Source organism: Caretta caretta, chromosome 6, assembly GCF_965140235.1.
Source record: "Caretta caretta isolate rCarCar2 chromosome 6, rCarCar1.hap1, whole genome shotgun sequence".
Taxonomy (NCBI): Eukaryota; Metazoa; Chordata; order Testudines; family Cheloniidae; genus Caretta; species Caretta caretta.
The window spans coordinates 121,804,699-121,821,815 of NC_134211.1; the positions used below are offsets into that span (position 1 = coordinate 121,804,699).

General features: G+C 43.8%; 1 long non-coding RNA gene across 7 annotated transcripts in view; it reads right to left on the minus strand.

Moving 5' to 3' along the window:
- LOC125638454 (uncharacterized) overlaps positions 1–17,117 on the minus strand; it is a 136,037-nt gene that overhangs the window by 51,540 nt on the left and 67,380 nt on the right. For 6 of the 7 annotated variants that reach the window (XR_012669116.1, XR_012669115.1, XR_012669120.1 and 3 more), the window contains exon 2: positions 8,914–9,174. This is a non-coding gene — a long non-coding RNA (uncharacterized LOC125638454). Of the gene's footprint in view, positions 1–4,288; positions 8,091–8,913; positions 9,175–17,117 lie in introns of those variants that run through there. The other variant, XR_012669114.1, reaches the window with a different exon arrangement.

A 17,117-nucleotide genomic window follows, 5' to 3' on the forward strand; every position in this document is an offset into this window, starting at 1 on the left:
CTACCCCTTTCCAGGGCGCGGTTCCCATGCAGTTTCTCTTTCTGTTGCAGAAGTGGTCCATTGTTGCATTTCCCCTAAGCACAATGGTCAGAACACTGCACTAGGCCAGCAACTGGGGTTTCATAAAGCAATGTTCAAAGAGGAGCAGAAAGGTGCAGTTATGTTATGGGAAAGAATGTGCTTGGTTAGGGATAAGAAGCCTCTCTCGCTATAAAAAAGAGCCCTGAAAGTAGAGAAAATAAAATTCCACTCGCTACAAGCCAGCCACATTCTCCTGTAATAATCCAGAAATGAACATTGATTCTGAAGAAGTCGCTTCTTCAAACTTTAATGCAACAATTAAGTATTCCATTGTCATGACTCAATTAAATGGTATGGCCTGAGAAAATTGGGGATTGTAAAGTGAGGATGGAATGTGCTTTGATCCTCTTTCCAGGGTTATTGTTTCATTAATAAATGAACATGTCATTTGTCTCACCAGAGGGAGCTCATGCCCTCCAGGCTTTTTCCCTTTTTTGTTCAGGTTTTATAAAGATGAATTTCCAGTGCTCTGAAATACCATGGATTAGTAGTTAAGCCTGACAGCACTTCGGGGAGTAGTGGGCTTAAAGTGCCTCACACAGGTCTCCAAAGCACTTGTTTACTAATAGAGGAAATCAGCGACCGTCTGCAGCTGCTGATATCGCATTACCATTTGGAAAGACAGTAGCTGAGATAACAAATCACACAGTTTTAATAATTACTCCTGCATTCCAGTTTTTTGTTTCCTGCATAACTGCAAAGGCTGGATTTCTTCCAAATAAACAGATAAAAACAGTATGGAACTTTTATCTTTTAATGATAATGACAACACATCATGTTTCACTAAAAGTTTCCTGCTGAATTTTTTTCTGATTTCTAGAGTTTCAATAAAATGTAATTATACTTTATAATTCAACTCTTTTAATCTTCGCTTCAAAAACTATTCACAGTTAGCAAGTTTGCTAGGCATGGAAGGCGGGTGACAATGGCAACGGACTTCCCCCATATTGGGTGCTTCATAAATTCTATCTTGGGGTAAACCTGTCATTGAAACTATATACACAAACTGAGCTACTTTGCATTCAAATTAATACCTCATTTAATTTGAATGTAAACTAGCTCCATTGATGCGGTTATTAAAAAAATAATAACTAAGGCATCTGGCAATGAATGGATGTTTAAGCTATGATACATTTTACAACATATTTCTTATTTTTAATCCCAGATTGAACCTACGTGAGACGAACCTTATAAAATCTGTGTAGTTCATATGTGTTCTGGGAATCAAAATGTGCCCATTATACAAATGCTGGATTTGACTTCATGAGGTTTATTCAAACAACTCTGCACATTGTTGTTTTAGTATAGTAGAAGAAGGGAAACTTTATTTGCTAAATAATTACAGAGACTTATTTTGAGAGGATGGGGGCGGAAAAGAGAAGAATACCTAAATGGCATCTTTCTCTCCCACCCTGAAATGTACAAATTTGAAGGTAACCAAAACTTTTCTCAAAGCTTTTAGTTTGCTTACGATCAGCCCATGTTCAACTGGGTGATTAAAGAAAGCTTTTTTAAAGCATTACTTCAGAATGATCTTAATTGGTGCAAGGTTGAGCCCTTTCTAGGAGGGGAGGGAAAAGGTTGAATAGCCTTTTCAAGTCACATGAAAGTTTCTAGGATGAATGTACGATAATTAGATTAATAAGTAGCTTAATTTATCACAGCTGAGGATTTCAACAGCCACACATTAGAGCAAGGAAAAAAAAGATTAGTGTGATTCCAGTTTGTAAAAAATTGTACTGAAACTTGATTAACCTTAAACACAAAGTGCCTTTCTTTTTGTGTGTAAATTTGGTGGTTAAAAAAAAACCCACTAAAATAATCAGGAAAGTCCTGTTCTGTTCCTTTGTGTTTTCCACTAATGAGAGGTATCAGGATTGTTCACAACAACTTTTCCCTATGACGTTATTCTTCCTAACATGTTGGATTTGAACTGAAATCTGCAGTATTGGATTTTTCCGTTCTCAAAGATGTGCTTCTGATGTGGTGTCTATTCAAGTTATAAACAGCTCTGGTCTTAGCCATTTTAATAAGAATCTAATGAACATATCAAGAGGAAAAAAGACCCTATAGATATATAATATTTTAATGCTAAATTTATACACCTTTATGCCACTGACAAAAAAACGTGTGTGGGGGGGTAAAACGGGTACTGCATACTACTCAGGTATGGAAAATGACTTGAACTGAAGACAATGCAGATTGGTCAATTATTGACACTGATCAGTTATGAGATATCACTTAGTGCAATGTACAATTTGTAAAACAAGGATTCTTTTTATAGCAGAGGAATTCCTCTGTTGACCTGAACATCTCTTCGAAACCATCTGTAGCCAGTCTAAAAGCAGGCCAACAATTCCACATATAAAAGAGAATCATTGACTGTAAACAATAGATTTGAGTAAAATCATTCTAGAACTTCTAGCCATTCCTGAGTCTCCTTCTCTTTTTTCTTTACAGAACAATCCCTTCACAGAAAGACTGTGCTTTCTGATGTTCCCATCCATGCCAAGGTAGCTGTGTGTGTTGTCATTATTTATCAGCGCGAACGTCTGATTGCATTAACCTAACCCCCTTAACTCTTGTAGTGCTATAAACAAAACTTCCCAATGCTTTGATTAAGCCTGTTGGTACCAGAGTTAGCAACACCCACTGAAGACCCTGGAATACAGTGGTAAGGTACCTGTCAACACTCAACAGCCATCAGCTTGTTGAGAAGACCTAGTGCAAACCCAGCAGTACACAGATGTGTTTCTCCCGAGTGTGTGATTCCCTGTACAAACCACCTCTCTGAAACAGGATGATAGGGGAAGGTTTGTTAATACTCATTGGCAACTGCAACCAGGTACTCGCAGCCTAAAAATATAATACTTTAATGAAATAAAATATAGGCCGTTTCTTTTAATTTTATCTGGCACATAAGAGATGACTAGGAGTGCTAATGAAAGGGAAAGAGTTGAGAGTGTAATTATAGCCTAGAGTGCATATTGCAAATTCTGAAAGGTTAACACAGGCAAAGAGAGATCATACAAATGAAAGTGGTTAAGGGCATTCATGCATTGGCCCGTTTGATAAGATTGATAACTATAACCACTAGCTTAGGAGAATCGATTTCCACTGTAGGAGAGCTCTCCGGATGCTCACATCTTTTCTTCTGTTTATATGAAAGTGAAGCTTTAAAGATGTTTTATCATCTAATGGCAAATATGACACACAGTTACAAACAGAATCTTTTTATAATCTTGGAAAGAAAATTTAAGCAGGCCAGTGGTTCACTTTAATTATGTATATTGAACAAATTTAAAGAGATGAGAAGAAACTTGTTTTTCAGCCCACTGAACCCAAGTGCTTGCCTTAATCTAAAATGGGTATCTAATTATTGTTTAACATTATTTATTTAGGAGGAGTTATGACCTCTAATTTGTCTTTAAATCATTAATTTAGTGTTTAAATAAAGCTCCTTTTATTTAATAATGTTTTCTTTAACCAATCTTCACTAATGTCAATAAACTCTTTGTTTAACCTTCTTAAAGGAAACATTTTCTCAGCTCTGAGACAATTATGAATTACCAAACCCATATAGAAAAATGAGCTAAGTAATTATCTAATTTTATTGCAACGTGATTAAGAATAAAATATTTCACATCAGTAACATAAAGTAGGAAACAGGAAATTATTTCCTTAATACAGTGCATTTTAAACCACATGCAGGAGTTTGAGATGGTAATGTAGTGCAGGAGTACTACAAAATATTAATAATTTGGCTAAATGAACAGACCCACTTTTATTCTAATTCTGAAGTGGTGCTCAGATTAGAATTTTCAGATACAAATTGAGCAGCAGTAATATACATCTACATATGTGGATGGATGGTTAGCTTTGGAACAGTGGCCTAGATCCTCAGGTCCAGCCAGACCGTGGTAAGCACAAGACCCAAACTTGAAGACAAAGGTGGCGTTATGCCACTTCTATGGTTCCTCAGTCTGGGGCCAGCTGGGGACTGCTTCAGATGCTGGTGCTAGTTAGAGCAGTCCAGTATCTCTAGCATGAACTGGGTAGCTTTCAGATTATACTTGATAAAGCATGTGTGTGTGTGTGTACATGTGCACACCCCATATATATAGGATTGTGCATGTGTGTGTATATATATATCTATATATCTATAAACACACACACACACACACACACACATATATATATATATATATATATATATATATATATATATATTGGCCAACATATTCAAAAGTGAGTGCTTAAAGTTTGCCACTCTACATACACTTAGGGTGACCAGATAGCAAGTGTGAAAAATCAGGACAGGGCTGGGAGGTGGGGGTTATAGTGTCCTATATAAGACAAACCCCCTAATATTGGATGGTCCCAATAATATCTGGATGTCTGGTCACCCTAACACACTTATTTAGGCTCTAACTATGGATTTATGTGCCTATCATTCGGAACCTACTTTTGAATATGGTTGGCATCATGGGTATAGTATTGTATATGCTATATTTATCTTATGTATATGTTCTACATTGTGCCACATTCCCTGGCCTGAGAAGCCTACCAGATGCAATAAGACAAGACAAAGGAAGACAAGACCCATTGCCGGGCAGGAAACTTCAGGAAAGGGAAGTTGTGGAAAGTTACCTGGCGGCACTGAGAAACCAAGTTAGGCTTCTTTTAAAAAGGGGAGGAGGAGGAGGAGAGAAAGAGGTTGCTTCGCTCCAGGGGAAGCCTAGAAGAAGAGCAGCAGGACTCAAACTGCAAAGCCAAGTGTGGGAGAAAGTGACGAAGAAAACAGCCAGGAGAGAGGTTGGGAAGCAGGTGGAGAAAGAGAGGAGGAAATGAGAGCAGAGTCTCAAAGGTGAGAATGAGGAGCTTGAAGGTAAAGTGCGGTGAGAGGCTGGAAGCCAATGTAAGGTGCTACGGCTGGAGCATCAGGAGCTGGCTTAGCAGCTGCGCTTTGAATAGCCTAGAGGAAGGAGAGAAAGTAATCGGTACGCATCACACACTTGGATTGCCAGGTTCAGTCCAGTTGGCTCAGACACGAACATGTGACTTAACATGGACAGGAACTATTTCTGTTTTGGGTGGCTGGTGAGTAGACTTCTGAACAACTGATGGGCTCCCCTTGGTTGAGACAGGTCAGATGACCATGAGAGGGAAAACAGAGAAACCTCTGCCCCAGGTGACTGCAGCTGCTGCAGAGGAGAGGGCAAAACCACCCTGAGCTGCTTGAGACATTAAAACGTAGCCCACGCTAAGTGCAGCAGCTGGAGGCTAGAGCATATTTATTTGTCCTCTCTTATCCTTAGGCTTGTCACCTGCATTGTAGCAGACAGGGGGACTAGTTACATGCTGTTTGTGAGAGCCTAGGCGAGGCCAGTACAACCCAATGTGCTGGAAGAGGTGCTGTTATAGCTGCATAAAAATACTGAATCCTTTAGGGATGGGTGGGAGAAGGTCAGCTGCTTACCCATTGCTCCAGGGAGTCCCCTCTAAAGGGGGTACATCACCCTAAAGGGCACTCTTTAATCTTCCCTGGCTGCAGCAGGGAGTGCAGGGTGGGGGGAGGGGAGAAACAGGGCCTGTGAGGGAGGAGAGGGTGGGCCATGAGCGCTGGTGGAGGGCACCTCATATTGCCCCACCCTGCACCCAAAGGTCAGGGAGCTTCTTGAAAGTGAAGAACCGGGGCAGTCTCAGCCTCTAGATCCATGTAGACCAGGAGTAGGGGCAGAGACAGAGGGAGGAATGCAGAGGAACCCCTTGTTGAGTTTCTTTACCTCAAATAATTAGTCCTGTAGCTCAAGTGACAGAGGTCTGGGCTAGGGACCTGAAGGTGCATGGTTCAGAAAACCTGCTGATGGATAACATGTCGTGTCTTTATTACAGGAAGGGCTGGCAGCTCTCCCTGTCGTTAAGGTTGCCCAACATTTCCCATTATAAGACCCTGTTTTCAATTGCTTATAACTTCGTCAAACTGTAGCTGTTGAGGTGGAAATTCTCCATGCCAGGGATCTACCTTGGGCCAAAAGTTTATGGAAAATTTCAGCCATAATGTTTGAGCCCTTTCTAAGAACAACAGGTGGCGGGAGAGGAATACATCATTTTTGCAACCACTTTGATGAGAAGCTCTAACACCCTGATACTTTGGAGCAGGGCCCGGAAACATGTTGTGGGTAAGTGGATTTTTCTGGTGTCAAGGGTCTGCCTTTAGCTAGCTCTGTGAAAATTTGCTCACATTTGGCCAAGTTACAAGCATCCAAAAAATCTCACTCTGCACATGCTCAGTAGAGGCTCATTTGAGCTTGGTAGCTAAATTCTCCAAAGAGTTTGTCCTTACTGAGCATGCTCTGTCCACGGCACATGCACCGTCCCCACTGAGAAGCTGCAGCCAAGGCCAGCAACAGCTGAGCAGAAGTATCTCTGCAATTTGCACTGGACACCAGGGCTGAGAGCAGGGGGACTCTCTCTCCTGTGCTCTCCATGCACCGTGCCTAGGCAGGGGGAAGGAGAAGGTGGAGTCAGCCTGACTGGAATGCAGAGGGGTGAAGAATAGGGGAGAGGAGGTAGCAGGAGCTGGCAGAGTGATGGTGGGTGGAGAGGAGCAGAGAGGGGAGGAGGATAGGAACTGAGTGGGGAGGAGTGGAAGCGAGGAGGACATGGTGAGTGAATAGGAGCTGAGGAGAGAGAGAGAAATGGGGGCAGGAGCAAAGGGGGAAGGTAAGGAAGGAGAGGGGGATCAATCGAAACAATAGTATGTGGTCCTCCATTTAGGCAGTATCATGTTGCATACACACAGGAGAGCCGAGTTAAATTTGAATGGACATCCTGAATTCTGGCATTTCCTGACTTTTGAGTGCTTGACTTCGCAACCTTAAAATCTTAAAATCTTTTAAAATATTTTTTCCCCAGGTGGGGTGGGGACGTTTATTTGTTTTTGGATGTAAAAGAATACACAGAAAGCTCTGTGCTTAGGGCTCTGAACCTGGGTTCAGTTCCCACCTCAGCCACAGACTCCCTGTGTGCTCCTTGAACAAGTCATGTAGGGTGAGTTTCACAAAAGTATTTAGGCACCAAAATCAATGGGAGTTAAGTATCTAAGTATCTTTGTGAAGTATCTTGGTGATGAGGGCCATATGAGTAACTAGATAGATGTAGATATTTCACAACCAGACTACTCAGGTAAAATTTCCATTGAAATCAATGGGTCACACCTGAGGTGCTGCCTTGGATTTGGTGGGAGTTGCAGATACCCAGGTACCTATCAGCATTTAGCCCAAGAGAGTTTTGCTTGATTAAATGCTTTAGAATTTGGCTCAGTTTCCAGCAAATCAGTTATTTGTCCTTCCTCTGGGGGATCCAACAAGAGTCCAATCCATGCAGGTGCTGAGCTCCATCAATGCCCAATGAAGTGGTAGAACATGCAAGTAGGATGTGGACTTCAGTATTGCCAACCCCAAGCATTCAAAAATCATGAGTCCGACCCCCGCAAAATGAGATTGGCTTAAAAATCCTGAGACTTTAAAAAATAATAATTAGTGGGCTCTTTTTATTTACTGTCCGGTTTCCGAGCCTTTTGGGTGCACTCGGGTTATGGTTTTAAGCTTTTCCTCACAATCTTGATGAAAGCTGAGATTCTCACATGTTCACATGACTCCAGGAGCAAGGACTTAAAGAAATACATCAAATATCATGAGAAAAGTTGAGCAGAGAGCTGAGTCTCCAGTCCAAAGCCAGCAGCAAAGTTGGGGATGGAAGCTAACGATTGGACCAAGCGGAGGATACTGGAACTGGGTGCCTTCCCACTAGGGGCTACCACATGTAGTTTTTCACCATCGGCGGGGACCACATGTGCAGCAGGAGCCTGCTGAGAAAGAGCTGCTTGAAAGCACTTCTGTGCCCATTATGGAAGTTCCATCTTCTCTGTAGGAAGCACTTCCTTCTCCTGCAGTTCGGGTTTTTCTCCCATCCATAGTTGGGTGAAATACAGGAAAATGTGTGTTCTGTGGAAAGTAGTTCATTTAATGGTACGTTTACTGCTGTTGCATTGGGTGTCAATGCAAAGTGAATGGGGAACCATCATCAAGCAGGGATCAATTCCTGGCCCTACACTACACTATTTAACCTTTTTATCAATGACCTGGAAGAAAACATAAAATCATCACTGATAAAGTTCCACGGCCTGTGTTCTACAGGAGGTCAGACTAGATGATCACGATGGTCCCTTCTGGCCTTGGAATCCATGCCTGAGCACTCTGTATTGATGTGGGCCGCCTGACCCCTTTTGCAGCTGGCCCAAATAAGCCACAGCACTGAGGCATATAATTAAAGACCTTTGGCTGTCACTTTATTAGCAGATTGAATTTAGCTGGAAAGTAGGATGTTGCTTAGCAGCATCCCAGGTCCAAGTGGTCCTATGAACCCCACATAGACCCAAATGCCATGGGGCACAACTATGCCCTACTTTTCGGAGGTGGACAATGGTAAGACAACCCCACTCTTCATCCGTTCCCTGTGGAAGGAAGTAGGCCCTTTGCCATGCCTGTACTTGGTACTAAGCCTTGTCCCCATCACTAGAGTCACCACCAGCAGCCGTAGCCAGTCTAAACCTGCATTTGGTATCCTACAGAGGCAATTAGCCAGGGATTCTGCAACAGGTGTTTCAGTGTTGAACATGTTCATTCCCCACTACCTAATGCTGATATTTGTAATATTCCATCCTCACCTAGCTCTTTACAGGAGTATTTGAGACCACACAACAACAGGGTCTGGATAATGCCATCTTGACAACCAGATGTCCCTTTTAACCCGAACCCGCAAACTAACCTCTTTGTAAGTAATGCAATCGTTGCCCACAAAGTGAATGATAAGGACTGTGGAGCCCAGAAGTCCCTTCCAAGGCTAGCGATGATGGGATGAGCAGCTTTCGCAACAACCCCTTGATGCTGTGCCAGGACATCTGGAACGTAGAGGCTCTGAATCCAGCTGTGTGCCTTGCCCCGGGCTCTCTGTGTGCTTCTGTTCCCAATGAATGCAGCTGTGCCCACCAATCCAGATATTCACAGAGGAATCCAACTCTCACAGTCCCTAGGTAAAGGGGGAATAAAAGGATATAAGCAATTACCTGGCACAAAACCTCTAGGCTGTCACCTCTACTCAGCCTTTTGGCTCCTGGCATATGATGAGAAGCAATCCAAGCACCATCTCAGCTGTGTCTGGGTGCCTGATGCATACAGCCAATGGTGGCGATAGACGTGGCTGCCTCCGTGCAGCATAAGTGGGCGTCATACTGCTCTCGACACAGCCATCACAGGCTAGTCCCTTCATTAAAATGCCTATAAACCAGCAGCCAACCATCCCTGTGCATGACCAATTGCCCTTTGCCCACTAAGTGTAGAGAGAGGTGCCAGGATAAATTGCCCTGCTCCATCTTTCATGCAGGAAGGTCTGTTCCTTTGAACTCACTTGATAGGTCTATGGAAAACAGGGCTGACGCATATTTTCCCATTCCCCCACTGGGGGTTGCTTAATTGCAGTCTATCCTTGGACACACATGGGAGGAGCTTTCCCAAGCAAAATGCCCCCCAAATCATCACCCTGAAGACTGTCCTAAATAGGAGGTAGTCCTGTTTATTTGCCTATATGGTCCCAGGTACCTTGTAGCACTTGGGTGACAAGGATCCTTCTGATTAGCACTCCTCCTTATTCTCATCACCCTTAGAACATGGATTCCCCAATTACCCTGCAAAGACCAAGAGTTCCAGCTAGCCAAGAACAGAATGTTATGTCTCAAAGGCATATTGCAAGGGTGGATGGGGAGACAGCCGTTGCCTGACCAGCAAGACCACAAATTGAGCAATCTAGATTTCTGGCAAGGCCATCGGTAGCCCTTGTTCCTATCAGAAAGAAAAGGAGCTGAAGAAACTGCCCCAATAACTTCTCCCAACTCTCTGGGGCCGCTGATTTTTCTAGAGAGCCATGCAAGATCTGAGTTGTTGAGAGTCCAAGGGACTTAGAGAATCTGGAGCCAGCCCTTGCAACTTGTCTGTATGGAAACAAGATAAAGGCATCCTCTATGCTGCTGCTCATTCCTGTGAAGTGCCTTGTGATAAAATAGGAAGAGAAGCAGGGTCCCTTTTTCTGCCACAGGGCAGAAAGTAATGTTATGGGAGCCGACAGGAGAATGCCGTGTGACCTTGCGTAGGCCACCTGCAGACCTGTCACTAGGTCAAAATAATATTGAATACTAATGAACTAGGCAACAGGGTAAAGCTATTTTAGTCACACGGTGCTCAGATACCATCGCAATGGGTGCATAGAAAACCCTAGACAGAATAGTTAGAGATAGATGATCCTGTCGCGGCCCTTCTGATTGTGCATTGCCCTCAAAAGAAAATAAAGGGAAAGCAAGCTGGAAACTTTGTTCTTGTTTGTTTACTAGAACAACTTGGAAATCATGTGTTGTAAATTCACACCCTTCCCTCCCATCCCATGCTGAAATGATCGTTTCAGCCATAAAATACAGTGAAATTTCATTTGCAGCATATGGCATTGGGGACGTACCGGTATATTTTCTTATGCAAGGGAAGAGAAGTATGGTTGGTTAGTCTCTAATACAGCTTAGTTGCGATTATATAGAACAAAGAAGTTAGTTACCATCAAAGATTTTAATGCCAGAAGGGACCATTATGCTCATCTAGTCTCACCTACGCCATAGATCCTCGCCCAGTGATTCCTGCATCAAGCCTATCGCTTGTGGTTAAACTACAGCGTGTCTTTTAGAAAGACGTCCAATCCTGATTTAACTACTCCAAGAATCCCCCTGCCCCTTGGTGGGTACATTTGTTAAAGTAGATTTGGGTTCTCCCAATGGTTCATATATTTTAATTTAATCAGTAAGCTGTAGTTAGTATCTGAACGAGTGTAATCTTATCACGGTGTCGTCCCTTTGCAAGAAATGAATCATATGGATTAGAAGGGACTCTGAGTGGGTTTAGCTCATTCAAACATATAAAGTGGAGGGACAGTGCCAAATGTGAGACCCCTTTCATAAACATTGACCTTTGAAGGTGTGTTGCCTAGTATATGTCGGCTAGCATCTATCTATCCATCTCATATTAATAATATATATGATACACCATCTATCTATCTATCTATCTATCTATCTATCTATCTATCTATCTATCTATCTATCAGTGTGCATTAAGCACCAATAATATTAAGCACACATATTGTAATAGTGATATCGCCTAAAATGGCCTAAACCATAGTCCTGTTCACTTATGCTAAGAATCCCATAATTCCTTACATTTGCTGAAGTAAGTATTTGGCATAAGCGGATAGGAAACTTGTCAAAATCAAGATACATTCGTTCTATGTCTTAGTACGAGCTAGGGAGGTACCTTCTCGGAGCAGTACCTGGAATGCTAGTATCCAAAACAAAGATAAGGAAGGAACAAGAACAAGAAGTTATAGAAGTGGGACAAACCAATGGGTTGGATTTTAATGACATGTACAGAGATGTATAACTTGTAAAATCATCATATAAATAATATCAGGTGAAATGTGTGTCTTGGAGAGCACACCTTCTGCATAACGGGAATGTAACATCGCTTCCCAGAGACTAGTATCGTACTGAACCTTTTCCCAGTACTGTATCATTATTGGCTTATAGCAGTAAACCTGACTGACATTGGTTATTTGGTCTCCTGGGTATACTTCATAACAAACCAAAGTGGGATCAAGCAATCGACCATACCATTTATCAACAGCAGCCTCATGATTCCAACATATTCTGAGCTGTTCTAGAGTTTGGACCATTAAGTTCCCTGCATCAGACTGAGGTAAGAGTAAAGCAAAAGACATGGATGCCTTTTAGCAGTGCAAGGCATCTATCTACACAAGACCCACAGAACACCTTTAACTGGATGATATTTTACAAACTTATACTTGATGCTGGTTTAAAAGTTGTTATACTTTAAAAATTAGAGTAGGAATCAAAATAATACTTAACTTTTATAGTGCTTTTCGTCAGCAGATTACAAAGCACTTTACAAAGGGGGTCAGTTTCATTAAGCCCATTTTACAGATGGGAAAACAGAGCCACACAACAGTGAAGTAGCTTGCCTAAAGTCACCCTGCTTGCTAGTGGTAAGAATAGAACCCAAGTCTTTTGAGTCCCCATCTAGTGCTTTATCTAGTAGGCCACACAGCCTCTCCCTAGCACTTCCTTTATGTTTTACATCATCCTACTTTGCTTTTTCATTTGTGTTTTAATTTAGGATATGTCTACACTAGAATTGTAAATCAACCTATATTCCCAGCCGCTCCTGCCATGAAATTGACAAGACAGCTAACAGCCGATGTTAGAGATATAGTGTCTATACAGACTCTGCGTCGCCCTAAACACAGCGACAGAAGCCCTATGCCTCTCATGGAGGTGGAGTTATGATGTTGCTGTAGCAGGGCACTTACATCAGTGGGAGGAAGACTGTAGTGTAGACACTTTAGGTCGGCATAAGTTGCCTTATGTTGATCTAAATGTGTAATGTAAACCAGCCCTTAGCCTTACAAAATTCTACTGCCCTGCTTGAATGGGGGCAAGTAATATTGATTGGTGAATGAATAAAATATCAATTTCCCCACTACCATCTTTCTATTAGTAAAGGGTTGGTGTGTAGATTTTGTGGCTGGGCTGTTGCATTTTCATTTTAATCATTATTATTATATGTATCACACTGGTGCCTAGGAGCCCAGTCACAGACCAAGACCCGATTGTGCTGGGAGCTGTATGAACACATGACAAAAGGACAATCCTTGCCCCAAGACCTTATGGTGTTGCAAGGCTGTTTTAAGTAACTTTTTTTCCTATCTCCAGATAGTTAATTCATGTTTTGAAAGTAGAGACTGCATGACAGGAATTAGTTTGGTTTTCCATTTTTCTTATACATTTATTAAAAATAATCATATTTCAGTTTTTGCTTTAAGATTGGGATTTCATTTAAGAACGTGGGAGCGTTCCCAACATTTCTTTTATTTCAAAATATACGGATGTCTGTTCTAAGAGAGAAAACCAGGAACAATCCCCATTCTGTGTAGAGGGAACGTCTCCCCAACTGGTAGAATCTTTCAAAACGGGTAAAATCTTTTAAAAGTGCAACCACTGTACCTCTTGGGGGTGCAAAGTAAGAATCATTTGTTCCATACCCCATTCATTTTCTCATTTTACAATGGATGCAGATTATTTCAAATCATTTCTCATCTTCTCATGGCCGATGTGCACAAAAAGCTTGAAGATGGTGCATATGCTACATGATCCTGTTTTGGTTTTGCTCTCATGTTTATTTTCATCCTGAAATTAATTGCCCCATAATGTCTGATTGGCTTTATCAATTAGCATTTGCTGTAGGGAAATACGTTCGTGCCTAATAAAGCATAATGATTTTTTTTCTTATTTGCCAAGGGGGTTATTAATAAACGTCCCCACTGGGGTTAGAATGTGCTCTGGTGTTTGCTTTAGGGGAAACAAGGGATTGTAGGAAAATCCTAACCAAACTGAGCTATAATTAGAAAGAAAGTGTTAGCAATTAGAACTATATGTTAGGCTGCACCCACTGTAGTCAATAGCAAACCTCCCATTGACTTCAGCAGTAGCATGACCAGACTTTGTTTTCCACCTCCAGAAGGTCCTGAAGTGCTGGGTTTTCTTTTGTTTTTAGCTATAATGAGAAATATTGCATTGTTTGGCCTTGCCCATCTCAGAGCATGAAAGCATTTGCACACTGGGTAAAATCCTGACCGGGGCGCCAGAACAAGGGGGCCAAGGAGCCATGGCCCTCCCACTTTTGAAAGTGGACAGGCCTGGCCCATCCATTTTTCACCATGAGCCCCTCCCTCTGCCCCTCCTTTTCCCCCTGAGGCTCCGCCCCCAGCCAGGCTGGAAGCTGGAGCCAGGCCCAGGAAGCCCAGACAGCTGTGGGGAGCCACAGACCCTCCACCTACCCTGGGCAGGAGGTCTGCGGGGGTGGGGACACAGGCCAGGGGCTGCTCTGAGGCCCCCCACCCCAGGCAGGTGGAGGGACCCGGGCTCCCGGAGGTGGGTCTGATGCATCCCTGGGAGCAGCCTGTGCATGGGAAGAGGAAGTCCCATCCCCCCTGCAGCCCAGCTGGGTCTAGCAACTTGAGCCAGGTGCATGGTAGGAGCCACCAGTCAGGGTGTCCCCAACCCTGCCCATCCCCAGCTCCAGGAGCACCTCAATAGTCAGTGAAAGGGACAGAGAGTCCAGCCCTGCCCCCCAAGGCGGTGATTTGCATCTCCCCTGGCTGCTCCCGATGTCTGAACCAGATCCGGCCCTGCAACTGCTGCCTGGGAGGGGCATGTGAATCAATTTTTCTGTAGGGAAAGAGTAAAATCTGCAGGGCACATTAATTCTGCACTTGCGCAGTGGTGCAGAATTACACCAAGAGTAAAACTTTGCATTGTAAACCTTTACTTAGAAAAATCAGTATAAATATTAGATATTGAGGGTCTTACTCGTTGGTGGGTCCATTGTCCACTTGTCTTAGGACCCAGTGGTGGGAGAAAGCGTAGAATCACAGAATCATAGGCTTGGAAGGGACTTCAAGAGGTCATCTAGTCCAGTCCCTTGCACTCATGTCTGGAGCGAGTATTATCTAGACCATTTCTGACAGGTGTTTGTCTAACCTGCTGTTAAAAATATCCAATGATGCAGATTCCACAGCCTCCCTGGGCAATTTATTCCAGTGCTTAACCACCCTGATAGTTAGGCTGGACATTAGGAAAAACTTCCTAACCTCCCTTGCTGCAATTTAAGCCCATTGCTTCTTGTCCTGCCCTCAGAGGTTAAAGTGAATCATTTTTCTCCCTCTGTCTTGTAACAACATTTTATGTACTTGAGAACTATTATCATGTCCCCTCTCAGTCTTCTCTTCTCCAGACTAAACAAACCCAATTTTTTCAATCTTCCCTCATAGGCCATATTTTCTAGCCCTTTAATCATTTTTGTTGCTCTGCTCTGGACTGTCTCCAGTTTGTCCACATCTTTCCTGAAATGTGGCTCCCAGAACTGGACACACTACTCCAGCTGAGGCCTAATCAGCATGGAGTAGAGCAGAACAACTACTTATCGTGTCTTGCTTACAGCACTGCGGCTAATACATCCCAGAATGGTGTTTGCTTTTTTTACAACAGGTTACACAGTTGACTCATATTTAGCTTGTGGTCCGCTATGACCCTCCCTAAACTGGAGCCAGTTGTTATGGCTCCTACTGCAATTTGTTGCAGCCTCGGGGTTGCCCTTTTTTCTCCTGTCTTTGTTTCAATTTTTGATGGTTTCGGCTCTGTTGCGACAAGATCCTTTCCCCTTCACACCTATGTCCCCGACTCCGTAAGGCTCTGATGGAGATTTCTTGCCCTGTGGAGAATGAGAAGCAGTAGAAACTATTGTTGATTTCTCAGACTGGGGGATTCCCAGGCTACTATCAGAGCCTGGTTTACTTTCAGTAGACGGGTTGAATATCTTTGCCGAGGGGGGGTCTTGGCTCATATTCACTGGCTTTGATTGCAGGAAAAAAAAAGAGCAGCCGTCACATTGGCTTTGCTATATCGGTTCTGGATTTAAATGCCCCAATGCGGGAAAATGAAGCAGTTAACAGAGTTGCATAGCAATGCTAACTCATCCCCATAGCTTGTACTTGGGTTGATTATGCTCGATGCAGCAGTCAGTGGGAGAAGTTTTGTGGCCTCTGTTATTCAGGAAGTCAGACTAGATGATCACAATGGTTCCTTCTGGCCTTAAATTCAATGAAGCTATGAATCCTATTTATTGGGTGGGTAATACACTTGCCCCTAAAGACATTAATACACCTCTACCTAGATATAACGCGGTCCTCGGGAGCCAAAATTTTTTTACTGCATTATAGGTGAAACTGCGTTATATCGAACTTGCTTTGGCCTCGAGCATTTCCGTTATTAATAGTCACTTCCCGCCCCCTGACTGACCCCCTCAGAATCCCTGACCCATCCAACCCCCTCCTGCTCCCTGTCCCCTGACTGCCCTGACCCCTATCCACACCCCCACCCCCTGACAGCCCCTCTGGGACTCCCACACCCTTTCCAACGCCCCGGTTCCTCGTCCCCTGACTGCCCCGCCCCCAGAACCTCCAAACCATCCAACCCCTTCTGCTCCCTGTCCCCTGACTGCCCCCCGAGACCCTCTGCCCCTTATCCAATCCCTCAGCCCCGGCCCGGCACCCTTAACACGCCGCTTAGAGCAGTGTGTAGGAGCCAGACCCGCTGACGGTTGCTCCGCCGGAGCATGCAGCCCCACCCCCCCCAGAGCGCTGCTTTACCACGCTCTATCCGAATTTGTGTTTTATCGCGTCGCGTTGTATCAGGGTAGAGGTGTATCTTAAGGACACATTTGGAATAGAAAAAACAGCATATGTGCAATGCAGCTAAATCATTTCCTAGCTTCTGTGCACTTAAAATTGTGACCTTCCATTTAACCGTTTGTCTTTCCGTGTTTTTTTCAAGGAAAATAAAGACCAGTTGATGATGCTGAGCTATTCGGCTTAAGGAGATTACGAGCGCCTGGACTTGCAGAGTTTACAAGCTCAGTTGGTTGCACCTGTGGAGTCTGTAAGGAACAGAATATACTCTCGCGGGGCTGGACCATGCCTTGTAGGCAAAGGCCTGTATTGGGGGCAGTGAAGAGCTAGGACGTTGCTCTGCCTCAGCTCTTAGGCATGCCAAGGCAGCAAACCGACTATTGCAAGGCTTTATGGGTTTGGCTTTTTGCCCCACATGCAGCTGGCCAGCTCTGCAAGGGGCAGCAGAGCCTTTGGCCTTGACTGCTCCCAGACATCTCCGTGACCCTAAGGGCATCATGTACCCACCCCAGTGATGGATTACCGACAGGGTTCATGCCCAGGAGCCCCAGACAATTTGGGGCCTCCGGAAAAATCTCCCCCTGCATGGCCCCAGGGCTGGAGAAGCTCTCACTGTCCGC